General features: G+C 44.1%; 1 protein-coding gene across 3 annotated transcripts in view; it reads right to left on the bottom strand.

Annotated features, from left to right (window-relative positions):
- LOC129698093 (fibroblast growth factor 9) overlaps nucleotides 1-16810 on the bottom strand; it is a 63361-nt gene that overhangs the window by 27976 nt on the left and 18575 nt on the right. The gene's annotated exons all lie outside the window — the stretch shown is intronic.

Raw genomic sequence — 16810 nt, forward strand, 5'->3', positions numbered from 1 at the left:
GTGTCTTGGTGTCTTGGCGTCTTTGGTTGCACTACAGAGATCGATTTTTTTGTATCACGGTTGTTAATTTATTGAATTTTAGATTATTATATATCATCAATGTGCAGTGCATTAATGGGCAATTAATCAATAAGCAGCTGCAAGTAAGAATTTTCCTTCACTGTCCCTACTACAATCAGTCTCAAGAGGGGTCTTCAATCAAAACATCACCTATTTATGTTCTCCTTGAGATGCTGCCCGACCCGCTGAGTTACTCCAGCATTTTTTGTCTGTCTTTGTTATAAACCAATATTTGCAGTTGGTTTTTATTATATTAAGAATTTTATAGTTCTGTTGTCAATGCATATGGCAATCAAACTCTTTAGTCTTTTAACACATCACAACTGTTTTTTCAAATCATTCTCTTTCACACACAGCCCCTCAGAATGATTATCAAGAATCAAATGTTTGCCTTCTATTTTTCAGAGGGTACGGCCCAGTGGTGCAGCGGTAGAGTTGCTGCCTTACAGCGCCAGAGACTCAGGATTGATCCTGAAAGCTGGAAGTAAGGTGAGGTCGGAACTTCGCCTATCCATGTTCTCCAGAGATGCTGAGTTACTCCAGCACTTTGTGTCTTTTTTTGTAAACCAGGGACTGCAGTTCCTTATGTCTCATTGAAGACCTTTGAACTAACTTTAATCAAACTTTATCGGACTTCAACGTTATATCTTGGACTAAATGCTGTACATTTTTTTCCTTTATCTGTGCACTGTGGACAGCATGGTTATATCCATGTCAAGTCTTTTCTTTGTGTAGGAAGGAACTACAGATGCTGGTTTACGCTGAAGAGAGACATAAAATGCTGGGGTAAATCAGCGGGACGATCAGCATCTCTGGAGAATAGGAGGATGTGACAATTTGGGTTGGAACCCTTCTTCAATCTTTTCTTTGAGTGGATAGCACGCAAACAATATATTTTAACTGTACCTCGGTACACATGACAATAATAAACTCAACTAAAACTATAGAACCATCCAACACATTAGGTACTCCATGTGCCTCAAATGTTCTAATGTCCTTCCAGTACAGGGTGCCTGAAACTGTAATAGTACTCTAACTATGTCCCGACCTTTGACTTTCACAAATAAATTAGCCTTTTCCCTTTGTTCCTATTAATAGGCCTGGATAGAATGAATGTGGAGAGGTTTTTTCCACTAGTGGGAGAGAATAGAACCAGAGGTCATAGCCTCTGAATAAAAGGACGTTCCTTTAAGAAGAAGATGAAGCGGAATTTCTTTAGTCAGAGGGCGATGAATCTGTGGAATTCATTGCCACAGACGGCTGTGGAGGCCAAGTCAATGGATATTTTTAAGGCAGAGATAGAAAGATTCTTGATTGGCACTGGTGTCAGGAGATTTGGGGAGAAGCCAGGAGAATGGGGTTAAGAGGGGAAGATAGATCAACCATGATTGAAGTAGACTTGATGGGTCAAATGGTCTAATTCTGCTCCTATCACATTAATAATTGCTCTGGTTACATCCATCTATGCTTGGGGATTCAAGGAATTTGTGAATTGAATTATCGTGTCTATCTTCACCCATTATTCAGTATCCTTCCACTTTATTCAGTCTTTGAGAGCCTGGAGCCAGTTAGACTTTATTTCTTTTTAAACGCCATGGAATGAAATACAAGGGAGAGAGGGCAGGAGAGAAGGGGAGAGGGAGGGGGGAGAGAGAGGGGGAAGAGAGGGGCGGTAAAAGAGAGAGGGAGAAGGGGAGAGAGGAGGGAAGAGGGAGAGAGAGGGGGGGAAAGAGAGAAACGGGGGAAAGAGAGAGAGAGAGAGAGAGAGAGAGAGAGGTGGAGAGAGAAGAGAGAGAGAGAGAAAGAGAAGGGTAGAGAGAGCAAGAGGGAGAGTGAGGTGGGAGGGAAAATGGGGAGAGAGATGGGGGGGAGAGATGGGGGGGATGGGGGGGAGAGATGGGGGGAGAGATGGGGGGGAGAGGAGGGGAGGGAGAGGAGGAGAGAGAGGAGGAGGAGGAGAGAGGAGAGGAGCTAGAGAGAGAGAGAGAGAGAGAGAGAGAGAGAGAGAGAGGAGAGGAGAGAGAGAGAGAGAGAGGAGGAGGAGGAGGAGGAGAGAGAGGAGAGAGATGATGTAGAGAAGAAAGAGGGGGAGAGGGAGAGAGGGGGAGATAGAGGTAGGGGGAATAGAGGGGAGAGAGATTTCGGGGAAAGAGAGGGAGAGCGGAGAGAGGGGGAGAGGGGGAGGGGGGGAGAGAGAGAGAGGAGAGAGAGAGAGAGAGAGGGGGGAGAGAGAGAGGAGGGGAGATGGGGGAGAGAGGGGAGGGGAGAGGGGGGGAGGGAGAGAGGAGAGAGGGGGGGAGAGTGAGGGGGATAGAGAGGCAGAACTGACAACTCCCATGCATTGAGCGTGAGAATCACGCATTTCGCAAAATTCTCACGCTGATCACAAATTTCTCACGCTCTGTCGTGAGAAATTCAGTGATCAACAAAAATTTCAAAACTAATATCAACTGCATGGGCCACGGGTGTTGGAAGCAGAAGCAGCGGCGGGGACAGATATGGACAGGGAGTGGGGCTGGCGAGTGTTTGCCGGGCTGGAAAGTCGCTCACTGCAGCTCTGGCCATGGAGCAGCCTCAGTGATAGCGTCCCGGGCCGTCGGAGGCGTTGAAGCGTTGTGCCGCTGCCGTGAGAGTCTCTGTGCCAAATTCGCCCAGGTGACCAGCATGGATCAGGCTGCGGCTTGGTGCATCCTGGAGGACAACCAGTGGCTGCTGGAAGTAAGTACCAAGCACTGGGTAGAAACGGTGGAAGATAGTGGACTTCAAATGGCGGTGGTTGGAGAAAGCATCCTGCTTGCCTGCTAGATTTGCACTTACTGTAACTGCAGGAAAAATGTTCCCGATGTTGGGGGACTTCAGAACCAGGAGTCACAGTTTAAGAATAAAGGGTAGGCCAGTTAGGACTGAGATGAAGACAAACTTTCTTCACGCAGAGGGTTGTGAATTACATTTAGTTCTTGGGGCTAACGAAATCAAGGGATCTGGGGGAAAAAAAACAGGAAAGAGGTACTGATTTTAGATGAATAGCCATGATCATATTGAATGGCAGTGCTGGCTCGAAGGGCCGAATGGCCTAGTCCTGCACCTATTTTCTATGCCCATCATGTCCACACCAACCATCGATCACCCATAAACTTGTTCTATCCTACACACAGGAGGGGGAGGGGGGCTATTTACAGAGGCCAATAAACCAACAAACCTATACGTCTTTGGAATGTGGGATGAAACCGGAGCACCCGGAGAGATAGGGATCTCATTCAGGCAGATGAGATTTGTTTAACTTGGCATCATTTCAGCACACACAATGTGAGTCAAAGTACCTGTTCTTGTGCTGAACTGTTCTATGTACATTGTTCACAACTACAGTTACCAACTCAAAAGAGCAATGAATCAGAAACTAGAAATTGCAGTTGGTTACAAAATTTGTGTAAATTTTTCAGGAAAGTGAGATAATCAGAAATTTTCTAGAAAATAGCGTCTTATCCCACCAATATCTTGAGTTTTGTAGGCATGTTTACCAGATTGATCAATTTGGTTATTGATGTGTAACTAGATTTTCAAAGGCACCTAGACAACATAGCACACAATCATCTACTGAGTAAAACAGATATATTCTGGTCTAGCAGAAAGTTTTGGGCTATATGAGGAGCTGACTGTATTTCTGTAGACGGACGGTATCTACTGTAGTTATGCTAGTCTGTGACATCTACACAGATGTCTACACAGGTGAGTGCCCGGAACGTGCTGCCGGGGTTGGTGGTTGAGGCAGTGACAAAAGTGGTATTTCAGACTTTTGGAAAGCAGGGAATTGAGGAGTATGAATTACGTGGCACAGTAACGCAGCGGTAGAGTTGATGCTTTACAGCGCCAGAGTCCCAGGTTCGATCCCGGATACGAGTGCTGTCTATATGGAGTTTGTATGTTCTCCCCATGGCCGTGTGGGTTTTTCGCAGGTGCTCCTGTTTCCTCCCACACTCCAAAGACATACAGGTTTAAAGTTAATTAGCTTTGGTAGAAATTGTAAATTGTCCCTTACGTGTAGAGATCGGTGGTCAGCATGAACTCGGTGGGCCAAAGGGCCTGTTTCCGCGCTTTATCTCTAAACCACACTACACTAAATGTGCACGCAGATAAAAGTTGGTCTTGGCAACATGTTCAACAGCACAGAAACTGTGGGCCGAAGGGCCTGTTCATGTGGTGAACTATTCTACGTTCTATATTCTATGCCCATTCTTTTCAGATGATCTCGATGCGAGGATTGCAAAACCTATTATGCGCTCATCGTCTGAACTGGAGCTTAGGGCTGACTGGGTTCCACATCTGTGTGTTTCGCTGTGCGCTAATTGGGGCCTCACAGACTCTGTCAAGGATGTTTTTTGCTTGAGGAGCAGGCAGTTTAGAAAACAGCGCAACCCCTTCTACTGTTTTTGATGGGCTTCTGCGCGCTCCTAACCAATGACCCCACGTTCTGAATAACAACTGAAGTTCCATTCTGAGTGTTAGTGGCATACAGGATTCTCGTGAGTTTAGAGATACAGTGTGGAAACAAGCCCTATGGCTCACTGAGTCCGTGCCGACCAGCGATCACCCTGTACACTAGCATTATCCTACACACTGTAGGTCTTTAGTGTGGGAGGATCAAACCCGTGTCTCTGGCCCTGTAATGCCCCTGTCCCACTTATAGGAAACCTGAACGGAAACCTCTGAAGACTTTGCGCCCCACCCAAGGTTTCCGTGCGGTTCCCGGAGGTTCCAAGTAGTTGCCGGAGGTTGCAGGTAGTGGAAGTGGGAACCTCCGGGGACCGCACGGAAACTTTGGGTGAGGCGCAAAGTCTCCAGAGGTTTCTGTTTAGGTTTCCTAAGTGGGAAAGGGGCATAACCCAACCGCTACGACATTATGCCGCCCTTAGTTGGTGTGGATGCTTTCTCAAGGAGATTTCAGGAACATCCTTGAATTGTTTCTGCTGTTCTCAGTTTCGGAGACGTCACAAAGATACATGCAAGGTAAAATGCTCTAAGCTGCTTGGCGCTGGGAGCTGGCTGAAGTGATGTATGTACATTTTAAGGGTTACTATCATTAGCACAGGGCCATTGGGAAAGCAAAAATAATGTTATGAAGCATTGGCAGGGCGTATATTTAACGACATAACTACATAACTAGAAACACTCTTTGTATAAAGGCCTTGGTTAGAACATCATGTCCACTTTTGATCACCTTCTCATGAGCAATGTAAACCACAAGAAAAACATTCTGAGCAGGGCCATTAACTTGAAATGTAACTTAAGGGACTCGGTGATTGGGTTGTACAAGCCACAAACACGATGGAAAGACAATCTTAATTCCATTTGTGTAAACAGACCGTGTGAACGTGATTGACAATGGTTTAATGCTACTTTATTCTCACATGTACCTAGATACAGTGAAATTAATTTTCTTCCTTTTTTACAGTTCAGTAAAAATCTTACTATACATAGGCACACTCATACGCACGTGCAAGAGTGTAGGGATAGTAGAAACAAGGAACTGCGAATGCTGGTTTATACCAAAGATAGGCACAAAGTGCTGGTGTTACTCAATGGGTCAGGCAGCATCTCTGGAGAAAAAGGATGGGTGATGTTTCGGGTTGGGACCCTTCTTCATACTGAAAGTAGGGGGTGGGGTGAAGAGCTGGAGGCAAGAAAAGGCCAGGACTAATCAGGGCCAGCCAGTAATGGCCTCAGGCAGGGCAGTGCCTGGTTGGCCTATTTTTGGGTTTTCTCTGGGTGCCTTCCTACACTCTAAAGGCGTACAGGTTTGTAGGTTAATTGGCTTCAGTAAAGTTGTAAATTGTCCCTAGAATGTAAGAGAGTGCTAATGTACGGTGTGATCACTAGTCGCCACAGACTTGGTAGGCCGAAGGGCCTGATTCCGCTCTGTATCGCAAAAGTCTAAAATCTAACTCTTCCCATCTCCAAGTTATATTCTCACCTTGAAATCACAGATCCATTGTCAGTTTTTCCCCTCTCAAATCTACTGAAACATCTTTCTACTCTTGCTAACAATATAATTAAACTTTGACACGGGTCAGCACATTATCATCCACCAATATCTCGTGTGTATTTTCTGGACCCATGGCGACGTTCTCTTCCTTGTACGTTTTCCTCTATGTCAATCCCCACAGGAAATAAACCATGGCAGAGTCATAGAGTCATACAGCACGGAAACAGGCCCGTTGGCCCAACTTGCCCACAACGACCAAGATGCCCCATCTACGATAGTCCCTCCAACTTGCGTTTGGCCCATATCCCTCTTAACCTTTCCTATCCATGCACCTGTCCAAATGCCTTTGAGATATTGTCATAGTACCTGCATCAACTACCTCCTCTGGCAGCTCGTTCCCTATACCCACCATCCTCTGTGAAATAGTTGCCGCTCAGGTTCCTATTAAATCTTTCCCCTCTCACCTTAAACCTATGTCCTCGGGATCTTGATTTCCCTACTCTGGGTAAGAAACTCCATGCGTTTTCCATGTCTATCCCCTTGTGATCTTATACAGCTCCATGAGATCATCCTTCATGCTTCTGTGCTCTAACAAATAGAGTCCTAGCCTGTCCGAACACAAGTCACTCAAGTCCTGGCAAAACCCACGTAAATCTTCTCAGCACTCTCTGCGGCTTAACCACATCCATCCCCCAGCAGGGTGACCAAAACTGAACACTCTACTCAAAACGTGGCCTCACCAATATCTTATTCAACTAAAACTCTCTTCGTAACAAAATATCCTTTTCTGGTGGATGGCAGCATGCAAAGTCTTTACCAATATGTTAATTGAAAAAAAAGTGAGTAATGCACGTCATGAAAATTGAATAATTCCTGAAAATGCCAGAAGCTCTACCTGAAACATTTCTGCTCTGTTCTCTGCAAGAGGTGAGGCCGTTTTACAAAAAGGCAGCCTGGAAGGATGGATTTTCCTTTGGTCGTGCCAAAGTTAACAGCAGGACCAGATTTCTCTCCTTGACAACATTTCTTGGCTGCAGCCCTAAAGATTGAGAGGTTGGCGGGATGATGCGTATGTCTATAACACAAAACTACAGCTGACAGGAACAGCACCGAAGGGAGGGAGGAAGAGAATGGTTGGGGGGGAAACGTCAGCAGGGCAGGAAGCGAGGTTGGGGTGGCAGAGTGGCGCAGCAGTAGAATTGCTGCCTTATGGAGCCAGAGACCCGGGTTTGATCCGGACTATGGTCGCTGTCTGTACATGGTTTGTACGTTCTCCCTATGACCACGTGAGCTCCAGTTTCCTCCCACACTCCAAAGATGTACAGGTTTGTAGGTTAATTGGCTTCAGTAAAATTGTAAATTGCCCCTTGTGTGTAGGATAGAGCTGGTGTACAGGGATCGCTGGTCACCATGGACTCGGAGGGCCAGTTTCCACGCTGTATCTCTAAAGTCTAAAGTTAGGGAGAAGGGGAAAGGATTGATTCGATTGATTGAAAGATACCATATGGAAACAGGTCCTTCAGCCCACCAAGGCCACAGCAACCATTGATCATCCGTTCACACTAGTTCTATGCTATCCCTCTTTCTCATCCAGTCCCTACATGGTAAGGGCAATTACAGAGGCCAATTAATCTACAAAGCTGCACGTCTTTGGGATGTGGAGGGAAGTCGAAGTACCCAGAGGAGACATACACGGTCACAGGGGGAACGTGCTAACTCCACACAGACAGCGCCTGAGGTCAGAATCAAACCCAGGTCTCTGGTGCTGTAAGGCAGCAGGTGTACTTATGGTGCTTCTATGCCAATTGCGAGGGAATGGGGAAGATTTAAGGTGTGGGGCCATCAAGAAGATAAACATTTTTTGCAAAGATAAACATGCTCCTATTCTTTTATGCCCAAAAGCATTGCTGGTAATGCACTAGCCTATTCAACTCGGCCTATTACCATTGAGCTGACACAAGGAACTGCTGATCCTGGTTTACAAAAAAACACAAATTGCTGGAGTGACTCAGCAGGTCAGGCAGCATCTCTGAAGGTACATGGGCAGGCGGCGTTCGTGTCAGGACCTATTTTCAATCTTACGGGCCTGTCCCACTTTCACGACCTAATTCACGACCTCTGCTGTGTTTGCCCTTGACTCATACTCGCAGCATGGTCGTCACGAGATCGTAGGAGGTCGTACATAGGTCGTGATGCTAGTCGTAGGTACTCGTGGCTTTAAGTAGGTCGGGGCGTTTTTCTAGCCTGATGAAAAATGTCCATGAGTAAAAAAGGTTGTAAATTAGGTTGTGAAAGTGGACAGGCCCTTAAAACATCAACTATCCACATCCTCCAGAGGTGCTGCCTCAGACACTGTGTTATTATTAGGTTCACATTAGGCATTATGATTAGGTTTAGATTCAGAATTGCTCATTAAATAATTACTTCTATAACAATCCAACCCAACTGCACCAGTGAGTTAAGATTGCTCTACTGATTACAATAAAACACCCCTGCCTTTGGCAGTGTAGCTATGTTTGAGTTCACCATTTCTCTGTATCTAATTCAAGCAAAATATTTTCTTAAAAAGAAACACAAACTCCTGGAGTAACTCAGTGGGATAGAGTTTAGTTTAGTTTAGTTTAGAGAAAGAAATCATGGATGATCAGCCATGATCATATTGAATGGCGGTGCAGGTTCGAAGGGCCGAATGGCCTACTCCTGCACCTATTTTCTATGTTTCTATGAAATAGCATGGAAACAGGCCCTTTGGCCCACCGAGTCCATGCCAACCAACGATCTACAGTGCATTCACAAAGTATTCAGACCCCTTCATTTTTTCCACATTTTGATACGTTACAGCCTTATTTTAAAATGGATGAAATTCATTTTTTTAATCATCAATCTACACACAATACCCCAGAATGAAGAAGCGAAAACAGGTGTTTAGAAATTTTTGCAAAGTAATTAAAAATAAATTGTTTCGGCAAATATTTTCCCACTTAGAAGACTAATAAAATTGGAGGTCTTGAACAAAAAACTAAGTGGTGGAGGAACTCTTATCTAGACCGCACTTGAGTATTCCATTAGTTCCAATCTATGTGGCTTGTTTTCATTAATAATGCACAACCCTGCAATTATTGCTTCTGAAAACTCCCACCTCTTCCCCACACACACCCACCCACCCACCCCCGCCCCCTACCACCTCTCTCTCCCATGCAAGCATCAATGAATATATTTCCCAGTATTAGCTTTTACATTCATGGTAATATTATGCTTTAGGTTGATTTATTTAATGTAATGCTGTCTCACAAAGCACTTTAGCCGAGTCCAAACTGCATCCTGTCCTAAAAAATACAATTTTGATTTATTAAAATAAACCATGTTTCTAAAGTGAAGAGGGAAGGGTCGCTACCCGTGAAGGGAAATGTCTTCTCCCATGAGGAGAGAGTCACAGATTCCATTGACAGGTGACACCAGGTAAATGATGCGTCAAAAACTAAAATACAATTCAATAAAAAGTTGCAAATCATTGTGTTAAGGGGAGAAACATAGTTTTAACTTGTCTCCTAAATAAATGTAAGTAAATTATGAAGTCTGTAGAAGGGTCCCAGCACAAAACATCATCTGTCTATTCCTTCCACAGATGCTGCCTGACCTGCTGAGTTTCTCCAGCACTGTGTATCTTGCTGACAATTCCAGCATCTGCAGTTTACCGTGTCTCCTTGAATAGATTATTTTACCGCCTCTTGCATTAGTTGCTCCAAATGTAATCAACTTTATTCACTGAAAGCATATTATTTCCCAAAAATATCACTTTAATACTAAATTGGCCAGCTATAATTCAATCAAATTCCTCCTAGATGTCAGTATGGTGGTGAAAATAGATATCGTGCACAGTTTCCCAATGATCAGAGGCCAATGATGCCTGTGGATTGTGGTCAGTGGAGCAATGTTGACTACCTAGATTGATTGGTTTGGAATGCATTGGAAGTAAAAATGTGATGAAAAATTCTAAATCTCAACCTCATCTATTTACTACTAAATACGTGTGGGTTTGCAGGTTAAGTGGCCTCAGTAAATTGCCCCTAGTGTATAGGGAGTGGACGAGAAAATAGGATAACAGAGAACTAGTGGAACAGGTGATCAATTGTCGGTGTATCTAAATTAAACTAAACTACAGGTACCAGATAGAGCAGAATAGGTTTGAACCAAGCTTTGGCACAAGAACTGAATGCTGGAAGTCACCAGCTTCAGGAACAGCTACTTTCCTACAACCATCTGCGGCACAGTGGCGCAGCAGTACAGTTGCTGCTGCACAGCACGAGGGACCCAGGTTCAATCCCGACTATAGATGCTGTCTGTACGGAGTTTGCACGTTCTCCCTGTTTTCTCCCACATCCCAAAGACATGTTAGTTTGTAGATTAATTGGTTTCTGTAAATTGTCCCTAGGATGGAACTAGTGTACAGAGTGATCGCTGGTCGGCATGGACTCAGTGGGCTGAAGGGCCTGTTTCCACGCTAGATCTCTGAACTGAAATCGGGTTCTTTTATTTGTAAAACAGCATCTGCATTTCCTAATGTCTCATTCAATAGTTTGATAACAGCTGGTGCTCAGCAGCTATGAAGACGGATTTAAAGTAAAACACAGAAGGAGAATAGGAATGAAAGAGGCAATTTAATTGAACCAATAACAATATCAATATATGTTAAATTAAATCATTTACAGGTGAAGTAAATAGTAAACAGATTTTAGACTTTAGAGATTCAGAGTGGAAACAGCCCCATCAAGTCCACGCCTGCCAGTGATCACCCTGTACACTAGCACCATCCTACACACTAGGGACAATTTACAGAAACCTCAGTTTAGTTTAGTTTATTGTCACGTGCACCTAGGTACAGTGAAAAGCTTTTTGTTGCATGTTATCCAGTGGGAACAACTATACATGATTACAATCGAGCCGTCCAAAGTGTACAGATACAGGATAAAGGGAATAGCATATAATGCAAGATAGTGCAACCTGTACGTCTTTGGGAGTGTGGGAGGAAACTGGAGCACCCAGAGAAAACCCACGCAGTCACAGGGAGAACATACCAACTCCGTACAGACAACACCTGCAGTTAGGATCGTACCCGGGTCCGTGGTGCTGTGAGGTAGAAACTATTGCTGTGCCACAGTACCGCCCCATTCCCTGCTCAAAGTATGGACCAGGATTTCAAAGCAAATTCCTCTGTTTAAAAACTGTACAGTGGTTGTAATCTTAATGAAAACAGCAACGAGACACAAACGCAAAGTGGAAACTTGAGAGTGTGTGCAGTGCTAGGTGTGGTTCAGACCGAGACAGACAGCGGGAGATGAGAAGCCAAAACTGGACGAAAATCAGCAACTTCAAAGCAAATCTTATTCCCGTAGAAAACACGTGCAAGTATAGACAAGCCAGGGAATGTTTAGGGTATTAGGGGACATAGTGTTAGATGTTCAATAGTGACATGACCTCACAAGTGAGCATTCAGCGGCTGGAGGAGGGGATGAGTGTAATTCGCAGCAGAGATGCAATTGTTTAATGGAAATACTGTAAAGATTTGCATTGGCAAGGAAAGCTAAATAATATTGGGCCTGGTGCTGAGCCTGGAACACAACAGATGCTGTCCGACCCGCTGTTACACCAGCTTTTTGTGTCTATTTTCGGTTTAAACCAGTTCCTTCCTACGCAAAATAATATGGGGTACTGATTAAATTATCCAGAGGGACCATTCAACAAATAAATATCAGTGGACACAGTGCTGGAGTAACTCAGCGGGTCGGGCAGCATCTCTGGAGAAAAAGGACGGGTGACATTAGGGTTAGGACTCTTCTTCGGACAAATCAGAAATATCAGACGCCTGAGGAAGGGTCTTGACCCAGAACACCACCTATCCAATTTTTCCAGGGATGCTGCCTGACCCACTGAGTTACCCCAGCACTTTGTGTCCTTTTGTGTGTTAACTTCCATCTGCAGTTCTTATTTCTAAATATCACGCTGTCTAGTTTAAATAGACGCTGTCTAATGTAGTTTATAGATACAGCTTGCAAACAGGCCCTTTGGCCCATCAAGTTCACATTGACCACATTGATCACCCATTCACTCTAGCTTCCCACTTTCTCTCCCACTGCCTACACACTAGGGGGCAATTCTTACAGAGGTCAATTAAACTACAAACCCGCACGTCTTTGGGATGTGGGAGGAAACCGGAGCACCTGGAGGAAACCCACGCGGTCACAGGGACAACGTGCAAACTAAACACTAACAGCATCTGCGGTCGGGATTGAACCTGGATCTCTGGCGCTGTGAGGCAGCAGCTCTTCCAGATGCTCCACTGTGTGTGCCCTAATTGGACAGATATTTACAAAAGTTGCTCAAAACCAAGAGACAAAGCTTGAATTAAAGTGTGGAGAGCTTGTAATTGCTTGATTTTCTCTAACAAGAAGCCACCCTGCTTCATTCCCCTCCTTCGTACATTCATCTCCCTTTCCCGCTTTTTCCCCTTTTGTTTCCCTGTCTCCGCACTGTCCCCTTCCCTCTACATCCCTTCCTCTGGCTTTACATTTCACTCCTCATCTCGCCATATCTGACCCTTTTGTCTCCATTGTCAATTACTCCACCCATCTGCCAACATAACACCCCTCAACTGTACCCACTTGTCAGATTTTGTCCGCCCCCCACCTTTCCTTCCCAAACCCCCTCTCCCCCACCTCCACCCCGCTACAATCATTAGTCTGAAGATGGATGCTGACCCGAATCGTTGACTATTCATTCTTTCCACAGAAGCTGTCTGACACGACTGGAGTTCCACTTGATTTGTACAGGTGTCAGGGGTTATGGTGAGAAGGCAGGAGAATGGGGTTAGGAGGGAGAGATAGATCAGCCATGATTGAATGGCGGAGTAGACTTAATGGGGCCGAATGACCTAATTCAACTATTCCTTGTGACCTTATGAACACTTTGCATTTTGCTCAAGATTCCAGCATCTGCAGTTCCTTGTGTCTCTATCAGACAACTATGATTGTCATAACTGAAGACATTTCTGAAGATATTTTGATCTAATTGGAGCTACAGTAGTACATCAGGAGAGTAAATTAGAAGATATTGTGAAGAAAGCAGTATAATCCACAAAGAAGTGGAGTAAACAAGATTGTGGCTTGATACCTTGTGTGTGAGAACTGACTTCAAATTCAGAGGTAGATAATGTACAGTAGGTTTTGTCCTGGTCTTTTCGTGCTACCAGTTCCTCCTCCCAACAATTTGTCCGAAGAAGGGTCCGACCTGAAAAGTTACCTATCCATGTTCTCCAGAGTTGCTGCCTGACCCGTTGAGCTATTCAATAGTCAAGAGAGTCACGAGTGTTTTATTGTCATATGTCCCAGATAGAACAATGGAATTCTGACACGCAGGAGCACAGTCCATCTTTGGTACAAACCAGCATCTGCAATTCATTTTTATTACATCATGAAACCAGTCGTTATTTACATGGAAGATTTATTTGCATGTCTCCCTATCTAATGTTCACCATGTGGCCTCCTCTACATTGGAGAAGCTATAGACGGGTTGGGTGCTTTGGGAACACCTGTGCTCAGTCTGTGGTGGGGGAGTGGTGACCCTGAGCTTCTGCTTGTCATCACCTTAACTCAGCATTGCACCTTGACCTGGTGACCTCCTTTAATGTCACAGCGAGACCCAACTCAAGCACAAGAAACAACACCTCCTGTTCCATCGGTTGCAACCTACAGGGTCCAATACCACATTCTCAAACTTTCTTTCTGTTTTTATGAGTACTGGCCCTATTTATCTGCTCTCTGTAGCTTAGTTTCGTTTAGTTTAGTTTAGAGGTACAGCGCGGAAACAGGTCCTTCAACCCACCGAATCCATGCAGACCCCTGTACCAGTTTTATTCCACCCACTAGGGGCAATTTACAGAAGCCAATCCCTACAAACCTGCACATCTTTGGGATGTGGGAGGAAACCCAAGCACCCGGAAAAAACCCACACCATCACAGGGAGAACATACAAACTCCATACAGACAGCATCCGTAGTCAGAATCAAATCCGGATCTGGCGCTGTAAGGCAACAACTCTACCGTTGTGCCACCATGTCACACTCTGTGCCGCCCTCTTCCAGCCACGGCCCAACCAGAACTGCACCTAATGCTCCACTTTAGCAATAATGATGAGACGATGCTGGACAATCTAGTTCAGAAATTAGATATACTACATTGCATTATTTCACCACCCGCCATCAAGTTTTCAATTGGTTATGAAGCCTTTTGAAACATCCTTACTGCCTTTTGAACACACAATACAGATTTGTGACTGAAGAAAGGTTCCAACCCAAAACATTACCTATCCATATTCTCCGGGAATGCTGCCTGACCCGCTGAGTTACTCCAGCAGTTTTGCGGCATTTTTTTTGTAACTAGCACCTGCAGCTCCTCGTTTCCGCACAAATTTAATTACCATACTTCTAACGTGCTGCATGGACAATGCAAAAGTTACTTTGTTTTTGCAGCAATGTTTTGACAGACAATGGCTACATCTCTGGAGAAGGGACAGAGGCTAAGATGTGAAAAACTGTTTAAAGTTAGTATCCAAATGAATACAATATATGCCAATTATCTGAGGTTTAAGCTGACATCAGCATGTACAGTGATGTGTCAGCGCATTGGTGAATACTGACCACAATCAATACGGCCTGCGCTGCCAGGACTGACATCCGAGTCCTTATGATGCCTTACAAATTTCAGGACATGGCCTCTAAAGCAGAGTATCTAATTACATGAATTGAACCTTGAAAATATTTCATAAGGATCTACTGAATTGTTAGAGTTAGGTTTACAGAGAAAAAGACTGGAGAGAGAGACACACACACAGACAGAGGCTGATCTATAATGCAAGAATAGTACAGATCGACCAGCACTTCCAACCCCAGCCTCTCATACAAGGACTGGCACAGCTGACTAGCCTTTAACCTTGGAATGGTCTGTTATGGATTGAATGTAATTGGTTTCTGTTCGTTCTGAGAAGCGGGGCAAAGCAGCAATTGTGCAAAGAAAAATTGCACTGTTTAAATGGGGGGGGGGGGGGGGGATAGCATTTGTATGACAGGTGTTTTGAGCTTCGTTAGCAAGCATTTTTTAAATAAACATATTCTGAGTGTCTGTAATTAACGGGGGGGAAAGTGTAACGAAACTCTTTAAACCTTCCATTAGTCACAACTTATTTACTATTTATGATCTTAACCTGTAAGCTAATGGTGCTCTTATTTTTTATACATTACTGCCTTCAGGTTATGCCCACTATAATGCACGGTTTAGGTTTCATATTGTCACATGTACTGAGGTACAGTGAAAAGCTTTGTTTTACATGCTATCCAGTCAGATCAGATCAGATGATACATAAATACAATAGTGTTGAACTAGAGTACAATAGACAGAGCAAAGGGGAAGGTACAGAGTGCAGAATATAGTTTTCAGTATTGTAGTGCATCAGTTCCATTGACAAAGTCCAATGTCCGTGATGGGATAGAAGCAAGTCGGGCAGTACCCTCGCCTATGGAGGGACCGGTCAGAAGTTGATACTTGGGAAGATAATGCTGCCAAGATTTAAAACAATTATAATCAGTTCTTCACATGATTGTACCATTTCCATTAACAAATTTAGCACATTCACTGAGCGCCCAAACCAGGTTGATCAGAGAAGATTGAATTTGGATGACCTGTCATGTGCATAATGCAAAGAAAATAGAGATACACTTTTCAGAGGGCAGTGATCATGTAGAAAGGAAAGTGATCAGATAAGGGGACACAGTATTATGATTTCATTGAGAAAGCCAAAATTGGCATTCAGATGAAGTTTGTCATCCTTAGAAAATCATCAGGTCATGAATGGGAGAGATTACATAGGAAATAGCAGCCAAGATGGCCGGATTATATATAAGCAACCCAAATGAAAAGATAAAAATTGACAGATAGAACAGTACAGAACAGGAACAGGCCCTTTCGCCCACAGTGTCTGTGCCAAATATGATGCAGAGTTAAACTGATCTCATCTGCCTGCACATAATCCATATCACTCCATTCCAGGCCTACCCACATGCCTAGTCAAAAGCCTCTTAAATACCACTATTGTATCTGCCTCCGCCACCACTTCTGGCAGCACGTTCCAGGTTCCCACCACCCTCTGTGAAAGGAAAATTACCCCGCAGGTCTTTAAACTTTGCACCTCTCACCTCAGATCTCTGCCCTCTAACCTTTGACATTTCCACCCTGGGGAAAAAAGGTTCTGACTGTCCACTGTTGTGACAAAAAAAACAATTAAATGAGAAAACAAAAGCAAAAAGCTGTAGATGCTGGAAATGTGAAATTAGAACAAAATTGCTGGCTACACGAAGCAGATCAATGTTATCTCATTAATGACCTTTCGATGACTCGGAACATTATTTCTTTCTCCACAGATGCTGCCTGATCTGTTGAATATATCAAGCATTTTCTGACTTTATAACCCTTGATGGATTTTGCTGATGGTTGGGATCCAGATGATGGACTTTTATGGCAAACATCATTGTTATCTTTTATGTGATTTGCAAGCTGCCGGTATCAGTGTTCTACTAGAAATCCAGAGTACATTTGCACAGCGAAAAAATATAAAAAGTTACATTTTAATCTATTTTAGTACATGATATATAATCCCCTGACAACTTCTAGACCTGCTGAATATTCAACAATAGAGTTTGTGTTGGTAGAAGCATAATAAACT

This window comes from Leucoraja erinacea, chromosome 6 (assembly GCF_028641065.1).
Source record: "Leucoraja erinacea ecotype New England chromosome 6, Leri_hhj_1, whole genome shotgun sequence".
Lineage (NCBI taxonomy): Eukaryota > Metazoa > Chordata > Chondrichthyes > Rajiformes > Rajidae > Leucoraja > Leucoraja erinaceus.